This window comes from Lagopus muta, chromosome 7 (genome assembly GCF_023343835.1).
Source record: "Lagopus muta isolate bLagMut1 chromosome 7, bLagMut1 primary, whole genome shotgun sequence".
In the NCBI taxonomy this organism is placed as follows: Eukaryota; Metazoa; Chordata; class Aves; order Galliformes; family Phasianidae; genus Lagopus; species Lagopus muta.
Window position 1 is genome coordinate 38,315,851 of NC_064439.1, and position 23,606 is coordinate 38,339,456.

General features: G+C 39.0%; 1 protein-coding gene and 1 long non-coding RNA gene across 2 annotated transcripts in view; both read left to right on the plus strand.

Moving 5' to 3' along the window:
* The window catches only part of RBMS3 (RNA binding motif single stranded interacting protein 3), a 687,926-nt gene that overhangs the window by 51,141 nt on the left and 613,179 nt on the right, over positions 1-23,606 (plus strand).
* On the plus strand, positions 13,222-22,266 carry LOC125696478 (uncharacterized). The gene is made up of 3 exons (XR_007378350.1): positions 13,222-13,321; positions 19,713-19,859; positions 21,424-22,266. It is a non-coding gene; the product is annotated as an uncharacterized LOC125696478 (long non-coding RNA).

A 23,606-nucleotide genomic window follows, 5' to 3' on the forward strand; every position in this document is an offset into this window, starting at 1 on the left:
CCCAGCCCAAATATCTTACCTCCCTTCAGTGTGATGTAGATGGAGTTGTTGTCAAATAAGCTTCTCTTTGTGTCAAGTTGACGCTTGCAGTTTGGATAGAGTTGTTATTTGGTGTCTGCTATGTATACAAATGTACAGGGCAAGGGATGCCCGAAACAGAGGACAGAGAATGGGTTCTGATGTTTTTTGCAGGGAGCCATGGGTCTGCAGCCTCTGAAAACGTCTGAGAGGTCCATGTGGTTTGGGCTGCCAGCTTCCAACTTTGCCTAGCAACAAGGCTGCTTGCTGCAGAGACTGGAGCACCCTGTTCTGGTTGGAGGTTTGTGAGCTGTTTGCTTGGCTTTCTTGAAAAAACACCAAGATGAGAGAAATACCCAGTGTTTATGCTTTCTTTTCTCTTTGGCTATTGTCAATAAGGCCAGGGTTTGGGGGGATTGGTGTTTCACTTGAAGAGGTACAAAGGACGACTGCTGATATGTGCTGTAATGGCAGTTTGACAGCCGTGTCAAGCACTATTCCTATTAAAGCCCTCTCACTGACGTCAGTGGCAGCTGATTGCTGATTTAGGCGTATGTTGAAGCTTACTGTTATGAGAAATGGAGACAGCTTTGGTGGATGTTGGGTTTAGAGCTGATATCCTTACAGAACAAACGGAAATTAGCAATATTTAACATTTCCCCTTGAAAACTAGTTGTTTCTAATGAGTTCCTCTACTTGCAGATCATGTCACTGCTCAGGCACAAGGGGCTGCTCTGAAATGGTTCAGGTACTGACAGCGTATGGTCAATGGTTGCTGTATGAAAGTTTCCTATTTTCCACAGCTAAGACAAATATCTGCAGTATATAGCAGCAGCGTGCTACCTACAATCTTGATGCATGTTGTTTTCCTCTTGGCCATTTGCTTGAACGGTATTAGACTTCTAGAAACTGCTTCTCTAGGAAATAGTTCTGTTTAGCACACTGCAGGTGTGATGCATCATCAAAATGTCAGTGCTCCACTTTAAGGTTTCTACGTGCACCATGCTTTCTCCTTTGTTTGTGGGCAAACCAATCCCCTTACCTGCAAGGAACATAAGATGCTTAATTCCCAAGGACTTTCTGGTCTTCAGAATTTGATGCATATTGACTTTTTGGAGAAATGCTTATGATAGGAGAGAAAGAATCTTGGGAACAAATAATCTGATATGTCACAGATTATGAAGATTATAAAAAAAAGTATTTCAATTCCACATATAATGTGAAATATTTTTTTGTCTTGTTTTCATCTCCTCTGAAAACATAGCAGTCTGATCAGTGCTAGAAATTTTTATGTCAGTTATTTGGCAAGCTAAGGTGCTGCCTAATTTCTTGTTTCTTTATGAGATGACTGAGAAAATGGCAAAAAAACCCAGCAACCTTAGAAGCATCTGATCTTGGCCAATACGTTAGACCATCTCAATTGGAGTCCAGAATATAACAGAGATTATTTTTGCATTGATGATGGTTGATTTCTTAGTCATAGCTCATAGGCAGATTTATTTCTGGCCTGTTTAGAATATTTGACATTGTGAATAAAGCATTGCAGCTGATATGCCTTGAAGATCTTGTAAAGATGCAAGCAAATGATATGAATCCAGCTTCAGAGACTGAACCGTAGTGCATAACTGCAAATCTTGATATTCTTTGTAAAAAAGGCTTTGTACAAAATGCTGTCCTCTCTCCTGTCTTGGTACAAATACTACGAGGGAAATTATAGTGTGTATAGCCATCTTTGTGCCCAACACAGAAAATACGAAAATCATGACTCTTCCCTTGACTAAGCTTAAAAGATACTCAGTTAAAAAACGATCACACTCTGTCAAAATAAAAATAATGGGGAGGAAAGGCAGACCCTTCCAAAATAAAAATAATGTATAACATCACCAGTTTGCTCATGCAACTATTTCAAATATCATGGAAGATTTAGTTTTCTGGTATTGTTTTCTTTTTTCATTTGTTTTACCCTTTACATCATGGATAATCAACTTGTGATGAATCCCAAAATATTTCCTTCCTCCTCTTTGCAGACTTTCTGTGTACAGATGATATTTTTAAGTATTTTAGTACATCGTTAGCTCAGGTTATACTCTGTTCTGAATTGCAAGTCTGGTCTCCATTGTCAAACTACTTGTTTAAATTCTGTGTAAAAGCTGGGCATCAATAATATGCTCCGCTTACCCTGTGCTTTTTTTTTTTAATAAAAAATAAGATTAGGTTTTTAATCAAGCTTTATAACACTTAGGCAATGAAACGATCATTCTTTTTGTTACCCAAACCTCTCATGGCATCTAGCATTCATCTAGGAGAAATGAAAATGGAAACGAAATATTCAGATTGCCCTGGAGATCAAGTTTATATGCATCATCCTGAAACTGCTTTGGATACTCCACCTATCCATAACAGTAATTCCCCTAACGTGAGCCCAGGGTTGTTCTTAGCCAAGGAACAGAGAGGAAGTGAATCGTGAAGCTGGAGGTGTGGGTTGATCTCCACATTTCTGAAGTAGGCGATAATTTTTGCTTCTGTAGTTATGGCACAAGCTCCAAGTACTACTGTCCTGTTACCAGCTGTCCAGATTTTTGTCCCGTGCTCATCCACCTCTTTCAGAACTAGCTGCTTAAGTGTGTGTTATTTAACATCTTTAGAAAACATGTAGATGAGAGTATCTGAATGGGGTAAAAAGTCCCAAACAGCAGCAAAATTCCTGTTGACTTCCCCAGAGCTAAGACTGCGAATGAAACCACAGCTTTGCACTGTGGATTACTATTTTTCATTCGTTCCTAACATCTCAGAAGGTGTTGTACTCCAAGGAACTTTATGTTACCTGCTGCCAAAGAGCATTTTACATGGTAGATCAAAAGATTGTGTAAAGGCGTGATTGTAGCTTACAAAGATTATTTATTAAGGCTATTCATGTTACATATTTCTTTACCACACCCTTTGACACAGTGATAATGTCAGAGAACAACTGATTAAAGTAAGCAAACATTTGGAATACATTTGGATGTTTTTAAGAGCTAACTACTTGATTACACTCTGGATCTTAAAAATAACACTATTCACTGAGATGAATCAATGTTCTTACTTTTTTTTCTTTCTTTTTCATCTCGCCTCTACAACCCCCCTGGTAATGTTCCCTATAGTTAAGGGTTGAGTCTGCTATAGAAAGGCAAATGTTGGAGAGTGGAAAAAAAAAAAAAAAATAACACTGTTATTTCAGATTGCAATGGAACAAAAGCATATGAGGGATGGTTCAAAAATGTGTTAATTTTGTGAATGAGCTTAATTGTAGTTAATTTGTTTTTGCCCCCTTGTCATGACTCCACTGAAGACAAACAAGAGATTTAGTAGGTGACTGAAATGAGATGTCCCTCATACAGCAGTTTAACATTTTTATTTCTTTTCTTTCGTGTTTGAACTTTGCCCTACATTGTTCCTCTTGTTGCAAAATACGTTTCCCAGGAGCAGTGTGTGAAGTTTTCTTGCTCTTGGAAAAAACTAAGCATATTTTCAATATTCTTAAATCACGAACTGGTGATATATAAGGAACAATTTCTGTTACCACTGAATCCTAGAAGAGATCCATTGTGGAAAGCTGTTCAAAGCCCAGGGTGAACTTTTCAAAGGCATGTGTCTTTTAAGGGAGCTGGATTCCTATCATCCCATGATGTGTCTTTGAAACTCTCCCCAATGTGTCTAAGACCATGTGTGCAACCGTGTGCCTAATTTGTGAGTAGTCATAATGATCATACAGTAATAGGCATGCAACTGAGTCTACATTTTGTTCATAACTCCCAGTGCCTTTAGCTGAATGTTCAAAGAGGCTGAATTCTCACATCTGCTACTACTTCAGTGGAGCTGTAGGTGCTCTGGGACTGAAAATCAAGCTACTGACATACTGAAAAATTAAAGCTGAGGTATGTATGAGTCAATCACATGTCTACTGTTCATTCGTAAGTCAGACTTGCAAGCCGGATCTTTCTGAGTTTAATGGAGACTACTGACAGGCTTTCAGGAGGTTTTAAATTTGAGAGTTTTCTTTTTGTCAACTTATCACCTAAACTTTAGCCTCACATAACCAGTATTCTCATTCAAAAATCACTACCCCCATTTTGTTTATTAGCTTAGGCATTTAGTTACAGCTGAGCTTGGTACAAGCTCCATTTTCTTTCTTCATACTGAATATTTACGTGCAACACTTCTGATCTCAGTGTTGGATGGTCTGTAGGCTGATATTCACTTTTGATACATCAAAACAAAATGAGTAAAACATGCTATTTGGCTTACATCTTCCAAAAGGGCTTTTTTCTATTCATGTTTTTCATATTCTGCAAATATTCATACATGTTCACCATTATGCATGTGAATAGTTTCATTTACTCATTCGGAATATCGGTATGTGCACTTGAATGTATTCCTTCATGCTTGTTGTTAAAGAAGCTTCTTTGTATTTTTTTCTCCAGTTTCAACCTTTATAAATCATGTTACACTTGAAAAAGATCAAGACGTGTGAAAAAAATACGAGACTAAAACAAAATGTGCATTCTTTTTATTTGCCTTCTGGTTTTTAAGCTTTTATCAGCAGCTTAGTGATGTTTTGAATACTCATCTTTTCAATAATGAAGGCTAAAGAGCATCTGGGTTTTTATTTTTAAGCAAAGAAATAAAATCCTTACGTATATGTACCACTGAAGGAACTGGGCTTCAACAGATATGCCAAATCAGAACACACAATATTGGAAGGCAAGATAGAGGTAAAGAAACCTTAGACAGAGAGCAAAGGAAAAGCATAAAAGAGATAGAATATTTCTTTTGTGCTTTATAGCCTAGACTCATTAAAATAAACACCCTGGAAATCCTGTGAGTCCTTAAGACAATGCAGTTTTAGGAGTCTCTCAGCCTCACAGTGCCCAATTTAGGCCCACTATCAAACAGGTCTGAGCTTCACCTGCACAAGAACTGAATGTGTTCTTGCAGGCACTAAAGGATTATTGATGAGTAGGTGGAAGAATTTTGTCTTGTTTGGTTATATATGTTGGCATTTTTCATTGCAATAGCTGTAGCTGTTTGTAATGCTGTCTGCAACCACCTCACTTGAGGATGAATTTTTCTGCCCTGCATTTGCCTTTGATTCCTGTAGAGCACCCATCAACTGTGAAGAAAACAGCAGTGCTTAAGCATAGTCTATTCAAGTATATTCAAAATGTGTTATTTTTAGCATTATTGTTAATATGAAATGTTCCACCAACCAGCTGGAATTATGCAAATCCTAACACATGCGTTCCTCACTAAGCTGCACTCTTGGATGTACTCTTTACATTCATTTCGTTTTATGAATGTCTTTCCAGCATACTTCTCTACAATGGGAGATTGAAAAGCCTGCAATTTTCTTCTTGCCTGATTCTCCCATTGGGTTTTGTTCACATTCAAAAAATAAATTGATGTCTATTTCTTATTAGTATAGATTGAGGGAAAAAAATCTACCTGCCAGCATAGATGAATGAGGTGAAAAAGAAAGGTTCACAAACTTTAAAAGCTGTGTTCTTGAAGTAGCTCTTTGGTGACTCACTGTTTTCACTAGAAATATTTGGGGCAGTCATGGAAGGAGCTCTGAAAGTATGAGAAATTTTTCAGTAGCTTGGTCGTAAGCCAGAAGCTTGTAAGCTCCATCACCTTCACTTGTATTACCAAAATATCATGTGTTTCAGGGCAATTTCTGGATGAGAGAAGGGAGAAGTGGCAGATCGGCAGTGCTGCCTGCTTTAGACGGGTTTGTTTGTGGATTGAGAGAACATAGACATGACTTTTCTCTTTGTCCTTGTCACACCAGTGTTCTTGCCATGGAGGCAACATGCAGTCTCTCCTACACATTTCTCCTTCCTGCTAAGGGCAACTAATGTGTCGGTGAAAGCTGAAGTGTGTGTCCCACTTCTCTTATTTTTGCATCCATGCTAATTTATGGAGCAGGCTTCTGGTGTTTTCGGGTGTAGGAAGGGGTTCTGTGTGTCCACTGTTCAATCCCTGCTAGAACAGCTCTAATTTTCTTGTTCTTTATTGCTTACAGGGAGAAGTAGGAGGATTTCCCAAAAGCTGAGTGGCCTAGTTCCCTGGTCTGAAATCCCACCATTAAATGACATTCTAAATCTTTATTTTATTTTCACCTTCCACACTGTCTCTTTTAAAGGTTTCTTAGAAAACTCATTCAATTTTAAAAACTTATTTACACCTCCAATTCACCTTGTCTCCCTGTAAGGGTCTTTTCAAATCTGGTAACTTCAGTAATTTGTTGTGACTCTTCATTTTTTGCTGAACTTGTGATTTCCAAATTGAACTGTTACAGGCTTTATTTGCTGCTGCTGTTTTAGTTTTCTGTGATGGAAGATAAGACACACACAGCTCGATATAACATTTCAGGATTTTTCTGACTAAAATAATAAAACAGCTTTGATTGCTGCTAGTTAAAACTTGATGATGCATTTCACATTAAGCCTCCAGGGGCAGAAGTGTTCTACCCTGCATGTACCCATACTCTGTAGCACCTTTGGGTCTTGTCCACATAGCCTGGTGGATAATGGCATTTTACCCCGCAAGATTCTTGTCTTGCCTTAGGCTGCCTCTCTCCTTAGGCAAGAAGGGACATTCAGAGCTGTTACTGCCGTGCATGAGAGGTTGCTCACTTCCCCAGCAAATGCAAAGTTGCAGTCCGGTGGGTTAGATGCACAGTCATCCATATTGACCTGCAGCTCCACAGGATGGTAGAGGTGTATATCTTCATTATTTCAGTCAGTCCTTCTGAATGCAGATTTTAAGCATTCTGGCATTGGAACTATTTCCTCTGGTGTGATGGTTAACCATAAGTGTTAACCACACATGTTAATAATATAATGCTATGTTTGTTTTATGGCCACCACTAATTTTTGCTATTCATTTCTTCTACCAGTGAGTTTGCATTGTAAAACAGTCTGTCCTGCTTCAGTTAGTATGGTTTTTGGCTTCCTAATATTTTGATAAAATTACAAAATATTATTGTTTGGAATTAGTGTAGCCCACATGACCCTTATTTCATACAGTGGATCTCTTGATATAAGTGATGTTGTTAATAATAACTTTCAGGCTTGTCTAAAACAAGAGTTAAACTCTAGAGTTAAAACTCTAGAGTTTAACGTTAGAGCTTCACTCTAAATCTGTGAAGGGAGAGAGACTTAGGTCTAACAAACACCTCATGAACTGTGTAAAACAAAAAGATTATATTTAGACTAGAAACTTAAGCATTCAGAACACATTGAAGAGAATGAAAGACTGGCAATTTACTTTTTGAAGAATACATGCTTCAGGTTAGGTAGTTTTCTTAAACAGTTCTTTCTCCCTTATGTCAGTCTTCTGCTGTGAGTTCCTTCATCATATTCACCAAGAAACATTCATTTGAGTGTATCCTATTAATAGTGTTAAAGTAGTGTCCAGGTCATTGATTAGAGCTTCTGTGTGAAACCGCTGTATAAAATAAATTTCCAGTACAGGCTATGGGCAAGATGTACTTGGAATAGTGTAAGCTGACAGCAGTACCCCTTTGCTGGCATTTATGCAATATCATACATTGCCTTTTCATGAAGACACCTCCTGATATCTGTTTTAAATATTTTTAATAGGCAACTCAAAAATCTGCAAGGTTAACACTGACCCCTTAGGGCTTTAAATTTCCATGCAACTGGCAAGGGGTTTCCACCCAGCTGGTATGGGATTTCTGGTTTTGCTGGGTGTGTTCCAGCCATAGTGATTTCCTCTACGAGGTTTATATCCTCTTTGTGGTAAATGCTGAAGTTCCAAAAGCGTATGCTTTTCAAAATGAGAGTAGGGACGTGTTCAGCATAAGGCAATACGTTTATTACAATCAGGTTTCTCATGTTTCTGAATTATAAACAAAGAATTACTTTTTCCTTTGTTGCTTTGCCATGAATCATACAAAATTGACGTCAAAGGAGTCATTCAGGGATTGATTTGATTACATACATACATGCATACAGAGAGAAAAAGAGATGTTTATCCTTAAACAGCGCAGCTTATCTGCCTCCACTGACAATGGCTCATAGTGGATCATTCAAACAGGAGTGGATGACTGTCACAAAATAATCCTCTCTTTTGAAAGATGGAAACCTCTTATCTGTCTGAACATGAAATCACACATGTGCCATAAAGCAGTTATATTAATTACACTTAAAAAATGATATGAGCTATAGGTTCAGCAAGGTTATTACATTGTTTAATTTCTCCACAGAGAGAAAATTCCTCCATAAAAGAAAATTTCCCTCATAAGAAGCTTCTGTGCAAAATGCCATTTTTTGTACGGAGGGCGAATTCGATGTGTCATTCTTTTCTGAAACCTCCTAATGCAAGGAGATGAGTTGCCATGGGCTGATTATAAGTGAAATTAAAACGTTCCTCTTATCTTGCTTCACCTATACGATGTAAGTACAGCCTTCACAAGAATCAGAGGCACGGGAATCAGCGTCCCATCCTCTGGAAGGCAGGTGGCTGCCCAGGTCCAGTCTCACTCTGACAAGCTGCGGAGGGTACTGAGGGCTCTGCACTTTAGCAGAGCACACACTGCTTTCTGAAAGGCACTCTGCTTTCACACACCTTTTCATAGTAGGTAGTTTAAGTCCCTAGCAGAGATATTAGAGGCTTTAGGCACCTTTAGAATACGGTTTAAATACTTTTCAGAAGAAAATCTGGTACAGTTATTATCTAGAATTCAAATTCATTTAAATGGACAAGACTCCTGGCAATTACCAATACTGTTTCATTACAAAACAAATTGGTAGTGATAAGGTATTTGAAGGCAGTGAAGGAAAGCAATAAAGTTTTGCCATGGGGTCAAGTCAAAATAAAACAATTTGCTTCTGCCTTAAGCATGTTGACAGATTTCAACATCGAGAGGGAAGGAATGGGAGACGGTGGATATAACACAGAAAAACTTGTCTTAAGCAATAAGTTGGAGCCCACCAAAGGCTGGTTGCCTAGATATGGTGCTTTGTAAGACTGAATGAAATTACGCCAGGAACTTTAGAAGTGGATCAATACAGTCTCCAAAGAGAGGAGATTTTCACTTGCAGGCAGCCTTTTGCAACACATTTGTTTATGACCGGACTAGCATTTGGAAGGCCAGCTTCACACCAGTAGCAGGTCATCCAAATCTTCAGTGCTCTGGAAGATGCCAATAATTGTTTCTAAATGGGTCTCCTGTTATGCAGAAAGTTGTTCTACCTCTCACATTTTTGCTGTCCAGCACTTTTTGTATTTTTCTACCTGTTCAAATTGGTTTTATGTTTTCGCCAACACAGCCTTGCTGATTGGCACAGCATTTCGTTTGGAAAGTGGAAAAATGGTTGGGTCTGTGGCTCAGCCCACTCCTTCCGTTCCTTTATTCCCATGTGTGGGAGCAGTGGCAGAGTTAAATTGCAGAGCACTGTAATTGCTGAAGAGCAAAGTGCTAGGAAAGATTGAAATTGATATAAAGCAAAGTTACAGTATGGTAGAGTGATGTTATGCCAAATATTTTTGCAGCGTTTCCTAAAGCAGGAGCATAACTTTTCAAACAACTATGAAATGCTTACAAATTGCCTGATGTGAATTGCTTTTCTTCGTTTAGCAATATTTAGGAGATCTGAATGTTTTTGCTCAATTATAGCAGTTAATTTGATCTAATGCAGTTGATGTAAATCATGTAGTTAGCCTGATTTATGTCAATTGAGCCAGCAAAAATTTGTTTATAAACCAAGCCCAAAGTGTCTTTCTTAACACCAAAAGTACTTCTGTGGCAACTGCTGCTGTGAAGAGGAATACATATTGCCAGACAAAAACCATTTCAATTGTATTTTTGATTTCTTTATGGGTTTGGGTAGGGAAAAGACTTGAATTATTAATTAGAGAAATGTGACATTTTGTGGTAATTTTGTAGTAGATTTGGGAATTCCATTTTCAGAAAAAAAGCTATTATGTTCAGAAGGCATTTGGAGAAATAGAATGGTGTTTTCTCACTAATGCACTTCCAGTAAACATGGAGATTTAATGATTTTCAGGGATCTGTAATTATATGCTGACAGTTTCTCCACTTTGGGAAGACCACTCTGCTGAGGAACAATTGTCCCACATGAGGATGATTCCAAATTCCTTTTGTTAGGGATTTCTTGGCTTGCATTTATTATACATTTTAAAATATCGTGTAGCAGTGTTAAGGCAGTGACATTTGTTGGCTGATGCATCTCTCTCAGGATTCTGTTCCATTGCATCGATAACAGTATCTCAGGGATCGATGAAATTAAGCTGTTGTAAGTGAGAGGAAAACCAGATTAGATGTATGCAGGTGTTTTTATCTTATTATCTCTGTATCTCTATCATCATCAGTGAAGGTACACTATGTATTTCTGTGTTTTAAGTTTTTTAAAAGAATGTCTGTTTTTGATCCAGAATGCTTTGAATAATACATCTAGTTATTGTTGGGTTAAGAATCTTTGAAAGCTAACATGTGAACAGAGAAACAGCTTATTTTTCCCTTTCTTTACTGTATTTATGTAGGTCGTTTGAGGGGCTCCAATAGCAGCAACATGCAGCAAGCTCTCAGTCACACTTTCTGTGTGCATAGAACAGCCATATGTTTCTTCAGTTTCTCTGTCAGCTTCCCTGTGCTTGTTCTTGCTAAATGCAGAGCCTTGAAGGCAGACGGGAAGCGCTCTGAAGCAGGGCAGAAGCACTCGGTGTGACCAGCTAGGCGTGAGATTCATTACATGCAAATGCTGTCCAGCAGTGTAGATCAGCCCATGTGGAATTTGGGAGAATGTGTCAACCTCTCCAATCTCTGCCAGTGCTGGTTAGCTGAGTGTCAGTGACAACAATGTCATAGACATGCTCTTCCTAAAGAAATGGTTCCCCACCCCCCCCCTTTCCAAGCTAATTGTGTTGAACAGACAAAATCCCAATCAGCTCTATGGGCAAATTAAGTCATTTGGTTTCATGTGTTCTTAGAACACTGTGTCTTCTTGCTGTGCTGCCTCAGTGTAGTTCTCTGGGGAGCTGTCACAAACTCTGAGCTAATGCAAGTTAGGAAAGAAAAGTTGCTGGCAGGGCCGGTTCCTCAGATTGTTACTATCCCAAAAAATGTACTCTGTCCAAAATCCTGATGATGCAGTTCATCTGGCTCAGGGGAAATGCACACTTTGTTATACATAAACCAGGCATGATTACATTTTCCATTTGGTAAAGTCATAATGTAGCTCCAAGTCCTCTAAAAATAGAGACATGATTCAAGTTGCAAACAAGATGGAAGGGTTTCAAATGGCTGCATTATACATAGAGCAAGCATAGAGCAAGCAAAGTTAAATTAATAGGAAAAATCTGGTTTGGGGTCTGGGGCTGCATTCTCTTTTTCTAAGCAAATGCTTAGCTGAAGAAGTGCTGCATGTCAACAGTTCCACTACTGCAAGCAGAAAGAATCTGTTTTGCTTAAAATGCAGACTATTGCAGGCTTTAGCCTCCTGAAATGAGAAAAAAAGAGCAAAAAAAACCACTTCTCCTAAGCCACTGACCCATTTGTTTACCTGCTGAGTGGCCAAATATGCATGTACAAAAGATACTTGCATTGGCTGGAAAATCAGTATGTATATATATATATATATATATATATATATATATATATATGTATGTATATATATATATATGCATGTACAGTATTCTCTTGTACCTTCTATTAAGATGGACTGAGACTATTTTAATTGCTAGCTTTGCACTTTCTGTCCCCTGTTATCCACAGCAGCATTAATGACCTCTGCTAAATATGATTTAAAACTTCACTGCAGCTCTTATTGTTTAGGCTCGGATGAGGTTAGTAGGGTGACCTGAGCACTGGGTGCAGTTTCACTATTCCAGCAACATCTAATGGATAGATGGCAACTGCATCTGTCAGGCCAGGGTATTGGTGCCTCTTAAAAGAGTGGCCACATTAATTTTACAGGGAGATTTACCGAAAGAGAGGGGTTGCAGTTTGCCCAAGACTACAGAACGATGCCTGCAACAGAACCATGATGGGAAATCCTAGGCTCATTAGAAGAGAAGATGCTCCTTAAAACTCTCTGATTTATGTTCTCAGCTTTTAGGGCTCTGTACTTCTAAATCCCACCTGGCGATCTACTCAGCTCTTGGTGCTGGGTTTAACTTCTCTAAAAAGGGGATAATGGTAATTCCCTAGTCTGGAGGTCTGGGAAGGATAAATTCACGTAAGGAAGGAGCTGCTTAGGTGTTGTTATGGAGATGGAGACAGAACTTAGGCTTGTTTGCAAGTCATTGCTTCCTGAACAAGGATTTAGAGGCTTCAGACCGGGCTGGCCAGGAAATGTTTTCTAAGGACTGAGAGGAAGAAGTTTTCCTCATCTTTGTAGTGCCTTCAGTGTGATGAGGGCCCACATTGCTGTTTCCATTCCCCTTTAGGAACTTCAGCTCCTGCAGAGGGAAATGACGCTCTTGAATAAGTAAAATACACCTTCTGTAAAGAGTAGTTTGCAAAATAGCGTATTTATACAGAGATAATTAATGTATCCCACAATTAACTGCAAACATCACACTCTCTGCATAATAAATATTTTAAGATATGAAACATACTTGCATAAGACTAAATATTTGATTTTTCAGAAATGTAAAATCCTATGCAAAGATTGGAAACTTACTTACAGATAATACTGATACATGCTGCTCTACATAAGCATTCAAATATCATCAGTGTTTTTTTTGGAGGGATTAGATATTGTTCTAATTTCTTCCCTAAGCTTGCCTTGTTTTCTATGCTAAAACAAAGCAATAAGAAGAACAAAAGTCAGCATTTCAGTTAAGAGATTTGTCTTCTTATTGGTGCACGTGAGTTAAAGCTATACAGACAGTAACAGTATGACAGAAAAAGAGAAAAAAGGTGAAGAACAGAGCAATGCACTGCAGCGCAGCTGAGAGTTCTTTGTAGCCTTAACGAGGTTCATTAGGCTCCTAATTTGAGCCAGGGCTGAGATTCTGACTAAACCTGACTTCTCAGTGTTGCTGTGGACCAGCACTGCTTGCTCTGCCTAATTATCCAGGTTTTTCTGTTTGGTCCACTGAGCTGAGACTGGATGTGTGCTGTTGCAGGTGGGTGCCAAGTGTTTGGAGCTTTGCAGGGCTGTACTTGTGCCTTCTCAAAGCCCCTGTGCTCTGCTGCTGTGGGGGCTTTATGCTTTGGATTGCTTATTCGCTTGCAGGGACATTGCGGTTCTGCATCAACACCACTAAAGTAAGTCCATTTTATCTCATCATTTCCTGTTGCTAACTGCAGATAATGATGGAATAATTCATGACTGCGTTGAGCTTTAGAGTACTGTAAATTTTCCTAGTCCAGTTTAGCCAATAGGTACTTCATCTGGAAAAGGACAAGAAATTTTCCAATAACTCTCTCCTCTATTGTAAAGAATGTTGAATCTGGTTCTATGCTTGAAAGCAATTAGTTTGATGCAGTTAAGAATAAATTGCTGATACCCTAGAATTTTCTTAATTGCTATCCTGATCAATGACATGCCTGCTTAATTGGGATGATTGGCAGGCAACTAATCCTGTGCAGTGCATTTTAATTACCCTAAACAACATATTAATGGCCTACCTGTGCTTAAATAGCACGTCTCCTGTTGTTTTCTGCCACTGTTAGCTTTTCAAAAGAGCTACAAAGAAAGAGCTGGAGCTTGAGAGAAGACATATCCTACTTCTGCACCCCCCCTGCTTTCTTCCTGTAATTCTCCTGCTTCTAAATCACTCAGTCTCATCCTAGATACTTAATACAAAATTATTGTCTGACAATTTATAGAGACTTCACGAGCTGCAGCAGAGTATTTCCTGTCACAATGTGTTTCCTGCTCCCCCAGTACCTGGAAGAATTACTCAGTTAGTTTCTATTTACACTGGAATCTCTTTGCACTAACTGGTGTGCCTTTGTATGTAACCTATTTACATGGAAGCTTCACACTTTGTTTCTAATGGTATAAAAATGTGTAATTGGACAAGCTTGTTGTCTTACTACTAAAAAGGAATACTAATAAGGTGTATTAACGTTTCCTTGTTAGTAGTGGCGCTCATCTGAAAAATGTCAGTGTTTTAATGATGAAAGAGAGAGCTGTCTAGGAAAAAAAAACACATGTAAATATGCATTTCTTTTTAATTAGTCTTAATTAGAAAATTAATAGATTTCAAGGACAGAAGAAGTCATCATGATCTTTCGAGCTATCTCCGTGGAATGCAGCCACATAAAACAGAAGAGATCCAGCCTCTGATGATACATCAGTGTACACAGCAGATATCCACTTCTTACCCGTCATCTAGATCCACTCTAAGAGTCATCCACTCTATTTTTAAAAGAATACGATGTTCTCCTCTTAAGTAAAATATCTGAAGCAGTTTAAATCAAGCATGTTCTACAGACGTTTAACTTTCTCAATAGACTAAAAAGGGTATCAAGGGTGACTAGGTCAGTGTGGTGGATGCTGAAATATAGATGAGATGAATCCACAGCATCTCATATATCCCACAAAAATAATTAAGGAATCTTTCACCAGCCACTACTTTAGCTTGAAGGTGTCTGAACTGACAGAGCAATGAGGCTGCCCCGTGCTGTGGTTCTCTCTGTGCGCATGGCCAGCGCTGCCATCATCTGACAGGGCATTTCCAAACTGAGACACTGAAAAGTGTTCAGTGAGGGACGTTGCCTCAAGTGGGTGCTGTCTGCATGCAATCCCAATGCCTGACATTACCAGGTGCTTCAGAGGGCAGCTGTATGAGCAGGTGATGTGAGAGCTGACAACTCCCCTTCTTGGGTTAGAAGGAACTGGGATAATAGGGAACGCTCCCAGGTAACACACAGCTGCTCAATACTTTGTTTTTGCCTAAGCCACGTGAGGGTAATCAGAGCACATCTCTGCTGGCCACCACCTCGTAGATATGCAGAGCCCTTATCATGTGCTAGTAGGTACTGGTCTTTCATTAGGAGGAAGGTGTATCTGTTTCCTTTATAATACATCAGGGAAAGGAAGAGAGGTGTTTTACATATGGATGCATATTGATCAGGAGCACTTTTGCAGACTTTTTTTTTTAATAAAAACTGAAATTGGTTCCTGCCTCATTTTGGGTACATCAAATCCCACTGTCTTGTATCTGAGAAGACTGCTTTAATCTAAGGCTATTGTAAAAGGTCATTGTGCAGTACATATTTGAAAAATCATCCCTCTTTTCTCATTCTTCCTTGTTAAGAATCCCAAACCGCACAGTAGCTGAGTTGATGTGACCAAGGAAATCAGCCCGTTCTGTTTCCTTTGCTATCCATGCAGCACAGCAGAGAAGCTTGCCTCTGGCTCTCCCATTCCTCAGATGTTGGCAGGAAGGCCAGCACTGAGTCCTTAGCATTGCCCAGTTGCTTGCACTAGATCTGCATTCATCGTGAGGAGTTTTGAACGTAAATCTGGTGGAGGACATAAAACATAAATCTAGTTTCAGTTTTACAAATCCAAGTGAGGAAGTCTTCGTGTTTCCCATTTTTCACGTGTACCCTTAGCCTAATCGTTGGTAAACTTGTAGCTGAACTGTGTGTGTCATGCTTCCAGGTTTCACTCACTTACCTGTCTTTTGTTGTAAGCGCTGAGTTTGGCATAGGCCTGTTTTGCTTGGTTATATTCATCTTTTAGAAATGTTTGTTCCATGTAAATATCTGCTGATGTTCTGTGTAAGTACTAAAGCAATGATCGTGGGACTCAATTCCTTTAATAAAGAAAGTGCCAGATCCCTTCTGTTTTTCAGTGTTATTGTAAGAAATAGTAACTGTGATATGTATTAATAAATACAGCTTTAAAAACTTAGAAAAGTATAGGCTGATCCTTTGTTAGAGATGTTCATTTCTGTGTATCTATTTCATGTGTATTTGTTTCTGTTTATCCTCTTACTGATGCATTCCTTGAGATGTGTTGTAGTGCAATTATGATCAACAGGCGAATGAATCGTTTTCACATCATTTACAGATGTGTAAAATAGCCTCTTTCAATTTGTCTATTAAACCTCTGGAGAACTGCAAAGATGGACTTCCAGATTTTTACCTTTGCTACACAGCTTTGCATCCTTCAGACTTATTCTTCTCTTTATATGTATAATCACTACCCGAGGGACAGCCTTCCTTCTAAGTAGCAGTGTGTAGTTGCTGAATCTGTATTTTTTAAAGAAATCTTTCTTTTCCTGACAGCTACTCCACAGAGCAAAGAGAAAAGGACAAGTGTTTTCTCAGATGTTCGTTCAATGACAAGGGCAGGAGGCTGAGTAGGTCGGTGCATTAATGTGCTTTTTTGAGGAAAACGGGAGAAATGGGAATAGTGGTGTCTGTATGTATGTATGGAAAAGTAGTCAAAAGACACAGAAATTAGGTAAATGTTTGGCACGTAGGGCAAATGGAAAGGCAGTGAGGTTGAACTTGCAGTGACATTGCAATGAAGTAGAAGATGGGAGCCAATGATGGCTTCCTTGGGGGAAGTATCAGCACACAGTGAGGGCTGTTTAGTGGGGTATACGTGCCATGCCTCTAAGAGCATAGGAGAGTTGGGGGAGTAAAGTGAAGATGAGTTTGACTTTGCCTGTTCATCCCAGAGAGCACAACAGCAGTAGAGGTGCAGCTTGGCCATAGCCAGAAGCAGTGCTATGCTGAGGGACATGTTGGGCTGTAGATTGAGTTGCACCCCAGGTGGGCATGGGCTGCTGTCAGGACAGAAGTGCACTGAGGCAAATATCCCTGTGATGAAGGAGCAGGGTGAACAGGCACAAACTCTTTGGATTTGCCTTTTTCCTTGTGGTGTTACAATCACAAAAGCAACCATTTATTTGACTTGTTTCTCTATATAAGGAACGTAGGGTTGTGTAGGCTGGATGTGTAAAATAAGTTTAAGCAACCAATGTTATTTACATGGAGGAGAATATGCTCCTAATAGGAATGGCAAGTGCAGGTGTGCTGAGAGGACTGGGGGCCTCTGTGTGTGTGTGTGTGTGTGTGTGTGTGTGTGTGTGTAGATGTGGTGTATCTACCTAATACACAATGGAGGGCAGTCTTCAGCTATATCTTTCCATATTCTTCCCTCTGAGGAATGGAGCAGCCCTTCAAGTAGACTTTTGATGGCTGTCTTCATGAATAATGCTAATTTCATCATAATACAAAAAGTTTAAAACTTTAGCTTTTGTACAGTATGAAATGAATGAACAGTGCATCAGAAACATCTGTCAGGTTATAGAATAAAGGCTCAATTAGCATTTTTGTATGGTGTGGAATAATTCATGCTGGGACATCAAAATTTGCCTTCTGAAATGTATGGGGAAAAAAACACATTTCCTGGTCTTTCTTGTTCCTCTCTGTAGACTGGTTCATGCTGGGGGAGGGAGAAAGAGTTGAGCCGTGTTAGCACTAGTGGAAATCTGTGGGGTGCAATGTAGCCACATGAGCATCTTCAAAGTGCCTTACAAACAGGAATTAATATATTGATGTTGCACAGGGATTCTATGGCCAAGATAATGCTGCAATCATATCAAGAGTTCAAGGATGTGAATTTTTTTTTTTTTTTTTTTTTTTTTTTTTTTTTTCCTCTCTCTCCAAAAACACTTTAATGGCTTTGTAGGCGCAGAATCATTCTGTGGCAATTCTGATTCTGTTACTGAAGCCCTGTGTTGAGTAGCACTGTCCATTGCTGCTAAAATACCAATGGCAGCAAACAAGGAAAACATGAGAGCCTGTGAGTGAACTGAGCTCTGGACAATTTCTCTTGCTTTTGCTTTGCAAATTCAATTATGTGTTTTAATTATTACTGAGATGTATGTGCGGCTATAGAGAAAGCAGATGCCTATTCAGTCAAGCAAATGAAGTATGCTGACATTGACAAAGATAGTAGTTGGAAGGAGCAGCCAACAGTAGTAGAAGGATCTTTATCCATTCAGAAGATGGCGAAAGTATTTATTCCCCTGGTCTGCTTTAGCATTAGCTTTAGTGTCTCATTTAAGTGCTCTGACTCAATGCACAAGAGTTGACTGCATCTTTTCATTGACTAGACAGGGAACTCAGGCCTTTCACTTTGATCTGTTGAATCATTCCTAAGCTAGATACCTAGCATGGGTGCGTATATGTAAATGAAAACCCGCCAGGATGTCTATTTTTATCAGTGAGGCTGTGCTACAAATTCAGAACAAATAGATACAAATCCCTAAATGAAGATTGGATACTTTTAAAAACACTCTTCCAGAAATTGTCAAGGAATCCTCCAGTGAGATCCTACGGGATTGTGTCGTACCAATAGTCATATTATAAGAAGAAAATGATCCCTTTTTGCCTTAAAATGAATATGAAAATCAATGTAAGCTGCTCACAAGTCTCTTAAGTTCACTGATTCCAGACCATAAGGAGCAGAATGCAGCATATTCATGCTGTGTCTTAGCTCCATCATGATAGAGAAATTTGGGAAAATATAAGCAATCAAGAATTTATTAACCCCTTGGTCTCAGTTTTATTCTCCCTCCCTTTTTATACTGTAGACACACATAACATTTTAATGGACTCAATTATAAGTATGATAGGATGAGTTAATAGGATTTATATGCTTTGTATATACTTCATAAACTCTGAAGCACTAAAATGTATTGGAATTATAGATAAATTATATGAAGAAGGTAGTGAATTGAATAATAGAAAGAATAATAGGAAAACAGTAATTGAAAAACCTATAAACTCCATCAATGCGTGCCCTTCCTTTCTTAATTTGTAATAATAATGTAGTGGATAAATCAATCAAGGATATTACCACGATAGGTGACTTAAAATGTTCTCTTCTAACTAGATTTCTTGTGAGTTCATTCCAATTCCGCACACTGAGTGAATTAAGGATGGAGTCAGACAGTGTTCTGTATTGAGCCGAGCTGTTCTGGAGTGGGGCCATATTAGTGTAATTGGGAGCAGAATTTGGCCTTCAGCTCTCACTCACTGTGCAGGGAAGGAGAGAGGAGAAAGACACTGCCCAGATTTGCCTACAGTGCTATAATTCAAGGCTTGCACAGAATGAAACCCTGAACCCAAGTGCCTCAGCTACATCCATAATGCATAAGCTGCTAAGCGTTATGAAGAGTGCTCTGCTTGTTGGGTAGCTGCAGAATAACATGGCTAACAGATGTTGTGCTTCTAAAGCAGTTGAACTCCTGAGTGTGCTTTTATCTTCTGATCTGCAGCGCACTGTGGTTCCCCCACTAGTGCATACACAAGGCAGACAGATTAGCGTTAATTAGAGAGAGACTTTGCTCGTTTCTCATTGCCAGTTTCAATTTTGAGAAAGTTGATGTTTCTCTCCTTTACAGTTTCAAATAAGGGCAATTTAGTATATGCAAGTGTTTGCAGTTTTAGGCATTAATCAATGTTGCTTCTACTTAAATTGTCAGGTGTAGGTCTGGATGTCAAGCACTGAAGTGGATGAAGGCTGGTGGGTAGGAACAAGGAGGGTAGGGTCAGGCCCTGGCAGTGCTTGGGGCCACCTGTAGGATGGGCTCCTAGGGGGGCAATCAGGAGGAGCCAAGAAGCTGTGCCATTTTCTCACGTGGGTTAGTGAGGAGAAATGTTAATTGATTATTCCTTCTAGGACATTACAGAGCTCGATGAAAGCATTTTGCATTGCTGCTTGTAATGAAAGAGGAAAGGAGCTTTCTCCACCTTCTGACCCCCCTCTCTCAAGCACCAATGCAAAGGAGGATTTATTGTTTCATGAGCAGCGTGATCATGCTTTACAGTGAGTATTAAAATATTGGCTTACTAGGTTATTTAGGGAATAACTCTTCCTGCAATTATCCCCTTTCCCACCACCACACCCCCACTTCATATCATATGTTTTTGTCATTTACCCATCAGGTTCAAAATATCACTAATTCCCTTTCTACAGTGATAGGGCACTTGCAACAGAACAAATATTTTTAGGTTGACAGTATGTTACAGAATTGTGATGTGGGCAGAGTAAATTGAAATCAAAGCAAAACTAAATTCCACTCATTCTTCAGATTCCCAGGCAGACTTAGATATCTTTTGCAGTTCATTGATCTTTTAAAGTGGGCTTAGACATTGCTCCCAGACAAGGGGAGCAAGTTGCCAGATGGTGAAGGCTATGCTCGCTGTTAGTGTTGGTTCTTTTCTTTCCTTCACAACTGAGTATTTCATGTTGTGAGAATATGGCAGAGCCTCTACTGTGCCTGGGTTAACCTAACCCTGCTAATTAGCGCTATACGATGGTATTTTATCAAATGACATAAATTTGCTTTATCTGATATCTCCATGAATATGTCAGTGGAAGAAAACAATTTTTCAAAGCAGTAATTCTGTTAGTCTCATGAGTGTTTCTTTCTTCTGTCATTAATTTCAATTATGTTGTGTTAGATTTCCAGAGCAGCTGTCCAGCAATGAGGCTCTGTAGGCCACCATGCCTTGGCACTTTAAACTGTGGTTTTGTTTTGAAAAGTGAATTTTTATTCAGTCTGCTGCCTATGTGCTTTTGAGTCTTATTTGCTTACTTTACTGATACAAACACATTTTTACTACTGCTACCATCGCAGTGCCAAAATACCTCCAAACTGTGGGATGACCTGTAATCTTCTCTGTCTCATGTAGCTTCATGGAAATTGTCAGCAGTGCTTTAATTGTAGATGGTATTTTGGCCCTGATGCTTGGAAAGGACTCAGCTTGGCATTCATCCAATAGAAAAAAAAAAAAAAACAAACACAAAAAAACCCCTCCACACAACTGTGACTGTGTGTGTATATATACACACATATATATATGTATATATATTTTATTTATATTTTATATATGTGTATATATATCTATTTTTTTAATGTGCGGGGGGGCAATTTACTGCTTGGTACTTGTTGATTTTGTCACGAGTGAACAGTCTTTGATGCTACCAGAGCAGCAGACTGAAAAGCCAGAGTTCAAGACACTTCTTTGGTGAACCTCAGGGGTATTCAGTAGATGCATATGCTCACTCTCTGAAGCGGCTTCAGAGAGAACATCCTTGCAGGCTTTCTTCATTTGTATGAGCTTCAGTTTTGCTGAATACTCCATGTCACCTACCTGTTTCTGCTTTTTATTTTTTTTTTTTCCCCCCTCTTGAACTCTTGGGACTGCTCTGCACGCATGGCATTTTATTAGCAGAAGATGTGTTTGTTTTGGATCAGTAAATGGTAGTTGTTTTGGCTCTGTAGTAATAACTGGAATTATTTTTAGCATCAAGCCAGGCTAATTTGACAGTGATATTGCAGTTTAACAAATTAACACTTCAATTTGTCATTTCTACCATCTCTTAGGGAAGGGGTCTTTCTGAAGGTTACTACAATTAGCAGTGGCAACAGGCTCCAACATCATCATTAGCAACAGTTCCTGACTTGTTATGACTCTGAAATGGCGCAGGCATCATTAATGGCACACTGAAAACTGGTCTGGATGATGTGTTTTTGCGTGACCTAATCTAGGTATTTCTGCTCTGGCAGAAGGATTGGACTAAATGATCTTTAGAGGCTCCTTCCAATCTCTGACATTCTGTGATTCTTGACAATATGGAAGCACCTGAGCCATGACTGCACATGCCGGAATGCAGTGAGCCACATGCCACAGCACCTCAGACTCTTCTGCTGCTTCTACTCTCACTGAAGATGAGTACTATCCTCACCTGTATTTCAGCACTGGTAACACTATTACTGCCTTTGGCTTTGCTTTTCAGGACGTATTTTGTGTGTACACGTCCCTGTACTAAGTCACTATACATTCTTCATGGAGGAATTCAGTTTCACCACTTTGCATCAGACACTCTTCCATGTCAGAAGCTATTTTGTTGGACTGCCATCTGTTTCATGGCAACAATGTGTAATGGAATATTGTTGAGTAAGGTTCAGCCTCTACTGCCATACCACCATCATCTGCCTCATATGTTGTGGGCCAACATCATAAAACAGGAAGCATTACTTTCAGAGCATCCTTTGTATAAAATATAATATAGTTAATGTACATAAGTACCCAAACTTATTTTAACTTTTAATATTTTTAGTAAAAAAAATAACAGCAACAAATCCATAAAACTACAGGGATATTTGACCTTGTTTTTCTGAAGTTGGTGCATCAGACTAGTTTGAAGGTAGAGGGCACAATTCTTAGTGAGGCATCAAGGATGTATGTAGTGCCGAAAAGTGATAACATGAACAAGGCATGTTTGTGAAGCAAGGGATACTTTTCTTTGGGAAGAGGGGGCTTATGAAAGAACGGTAGAGAGACATGATCATGTGTTTTTTTTTTTTTGTTTTTTTTTTTTTTTTTTTTTTAGTTGAATGTCTGATTGCAACTCCATTAATTCCACTTGAAAATCTGCGGATAATGTGCTTATGTTGACAGAAAATGGAGTCACAAACATAAATTAATGATCTTTTTTGGTACTCTTGAAACCAATTCTCAAATTCCTTTATAAAAAGAAAGCATGGCTGTGTATTTTTTGCTGTTCACAGGACTGTGTTTAGCCAGTGTATCAAACAGCATAAACTTGCTTGCCAAAACTTGAGTTAGCATTGCAATGCACCCTCCCCATGCCCTGGTTTCAGCCTAGATGATGTTGATAGGGCACCAATGTGTGGTTGCTGCTGAATGATGGGTGTACACTGGGCAGGGAGAAGCCACCTGTTTATTTTGTAGTTTGGTAATTAATTCATTGAGGTTTAAAACTAGAAAAAGAACATTTTAGGATTCTAAACTATTAGTATATGATAATTTTCTTTTTTTGTCTGACCTTTAGTGAATTATAATTTTGGGTACAGAATTTATCAGGTTTCACATTGTCCAGAGCTCAACAGCAGATCTTCATGATGTAAGGGGAACGTCAACTATGCCTTAGCTGTTAAGGTTTGTCTACATTACCTAGTGCAATTTCTCCAGTAGCATTTCTCTCTTATGTCCAGGTGAGACGATGTCAGACTTACCAGCAATACTTTCTGGTAAGAGTGTGCTTGGACAAAATAAAACTTTATTACCCCTAAGAATTGTGATAGGAAGGGTAAGAAATAGGAGCTCTGTCCTCACTGAAAGATTTTGATTTTTCCTTCCGAAGCGTTCAACAAAAATTCTGGCTTGGGATTTGCCACTCGGATTTGTGAACACCCACACAAATTCACTTTCAGAAAATTGTCCCCAGTTCTGCTGAAAGAAAACTGTATCATCAAATCTCTATTTTCATTAGTAAGAGACTGCTCCCTTTCTGGAAAGTTCAACAAGCTTTTCTATGTAAACATTTATGTAAACAGAAAAACTTATACTTTTCTTTCTTTTATATTTTCCTGTAGCATGAAAGGTGTGTATATTTTTCTTAATTTTTGTTTTCGTGTAGAAACGATTTACAATAATCAACTGGTTCTTGTAATCTTTGTGCTCTTTCCTGAACCGTTCCCCAGTTGCTACAATATAATTTCATTTGCTTTTATTAATTACTTCTTTTTGCTTGTACTGTCAG